At 45.4% G+C, this 2,329-nt stretch overlaps 1 non-coding gene across 1 annotated transcript; it reads right to left on the bottom strand.

The window, feature by feature from the left end:
* Positions 1-502: 502 nt before the first annotated feature.
* Trnas-cga (transfer RNA serine (anticodon CGA)) lies at positions 503-578 on the bottom strand. Its single transcript has one exon. It is a non-coding gene; the product is annotated as a tRNA-Ser (tRNA).
* Positions 579-2,329: the final 1,751 nt, after the last annotated feature.

The raw sequence follows: 2,329 nt of genomic DNA, 5'->3' as shown, positions 1-2,329 counted from the left end.
ACTATGACAGTTAGGCGGTAGGTGAGAAAACTTGGTTTTCATGGTCGAGCGGCAGCTCATAAGCCACACATCACGCCGGTAAATGTCAAACGACGCCTCGCTTGGTGTAAGGAGCGTAAACATTGGACGACTGAACAGTGGAAAAACGTTGTGTGGAGTGACGAATCACGGTACACAATTGGGCAATCCGATGGCAGGGTGTGGGTATGGTGAATGCCCGGTGAACGTCATTTTCCAGCGTGTGTAGTGTCAACAATAAAATTCGGAAGCTGTGGTGTTATGGTGTGGTCATATTTTTCATGGAGGGGGTTTGCAACACTTGTTGTTTTGCGTGGCACTATCACAGCATAGGCCTGCATTCTACATCTACATCTACGTGGTTACTCTGCAATTCACACTTAAGTGCCTGGCAGAGGGTTCATCGAACCACTTTCATACTACAAGGAGATTTTCACTCTGCTCGGAGTGTGCGCTGATATGAAACTTCCTGGCAGATTAAAACTGCGTGCCCGACCGAGACTCGAACTCGGGACCTTTGCCTTTCGCGGGCAAGTGCTCTACCACTGAGCTACCGAAGCACGACTCACGAGTTCGAGTCTCGGTTGCGCAAACAGTTTTAATCTGCCAGGAAGTTTCACTTTCATACTACTTCTCCACCATTCCACTCTCGAATGGCGCGTGGGAGAAAGGAACACCTAAGTCTTTCCGTTCGAGCTCTGGTTTCTCTTATTTTGTTATGATGATCATTTCTCCCTACGTAGGGGGGTGTCAACAAAATATTTTCGGATTCGGAAGAGAAAGTTGGTGATTGAAATTTCGTAAATAGATCTCGCCACAAAGATAACCGCCTTTGTTTCAGTGACTGCCACCCCAACTCGCGTATCATATCAATGACACGCTCACCCCTATTGCGCGATAACAGGTAACGGGCTGTCCTTCTTTGCACTTTTTAGATGTCCTCCGTCAATCCTACCTGGCAAGGATCCCACACCGTGCAGCAGTATTCCAACAGAGGAATGACAAGTGTAATTGTTGGCTGTCTCTTTAGTGGGTTTGTCGCATCTTCTAAGTGTTCTGCTAACAAAGCGCAGTCTTTGTTTCGCCTTCCCCACAATATTATCTATGTGGTCTTTCCAATTTCAGTTGCTCGTAATTGTAATTTCTAGGTATTTAGTCGAATTGAAACCCCTTAGATTTTTGCGATTTATCGTATACCCAAAACTTATCGGATTTCTTTTAGTACCTATGTGGATGACCTCGCACTTTTCTTTTTTAGTGCCAATTGTCACTTTTAGCACCATACAGAATTTCGCTCTAGATCATTTTGTAATTGGAACTGATCGTCTGATGTTTTTACTTGACGGTAAATCACAGGATCATCTGTAAACAATATAAGGGGACTGGTCAGATTATCACCTAGATCATTTATGTAAATCAAGAACAGCAGGGAGCCTATGACACTACCGTGCGGAATGCAAGATATCACTTCTGTTCTACTCGACGATTTACCGTCTATCACTACGAACTCTCACCTCTCTGAGACGAAATCACGAAACCAGTCACACAACTGAGACAATTCTCCACATGCACCCAATTTGATTAATAGTCGCTTGTGAGGAACGGTATCAAAAGCTTTCTGGAAATCTAGGAATAATGATGTTTTAAGCACCCTCTTACTTCTCACTGTTGAAGAGCAATTCGGGGAATGGCGACTGCATATTTCAACACGATGGAGCACCTTTTCATAATGCGCGACAATAACACCTCTATAACGGCCTGGCCTGCACAGAGTCCTGACCTGAATCCTATAGAACACCTTTGGGATGTTTTGGAACGCCAACTTCGTGCCAGGCCTTACTGACCGACATCGAAACCTCTCCTCAGTACAGCACTGGGCTGCCATTCCCCAGGAAACCTTGCAGCACCTGATTGATCGTATGCCTGCGAGAGTGGAAGCTGTCATCAAGGCTGAGCGTGGGCTAACACCATACTGAATTCCAGTATTACCGATGGAGAGCGCCACAAACTTGTAAGTCATTTTTTAGCCAGGTGTCCGGATACTTTTCACTGCATAGTTAATGCCCTAAGGAGGCAAGATCATGGTACAGTCTTTTTCGATGTCCGATATGCTTCGACGTCTTCGACAACGAAAAAACCATTAACAGCTATGTGTACTACGAAACACTACGCAAGTGCACTAAGAGCAGACAGCCTGGGGTGCTCACGAAGGGAGTGATTATACTCTACAATAACACGAGTCTCTTCTCTAAGGTGACACAAAGTGCAATGACCAAGTTGAAGCGTCAGCAGCTTCAGCTTCTGCCCTACA

This window comes from Schistocerca gregaria, chromosome 3 (genome assembly GCF_023897955.1).
Source record: "Schistocerca gregaria isolate iqSchGreg1 chromosome 3, iqSchGreg1.2, whole genome shotgun sequence".
Classification (NCBI taxonomy): domain Eukaryota; kingdom Metazoa; phylum Arthropoda; class Insecta; order Orthoptera; family Acrididae; genus Schistocerca; species Schistocerca gregaria.
This window is presented reverse-complemented; position numbering and strand designations above follow the sequence as displayed.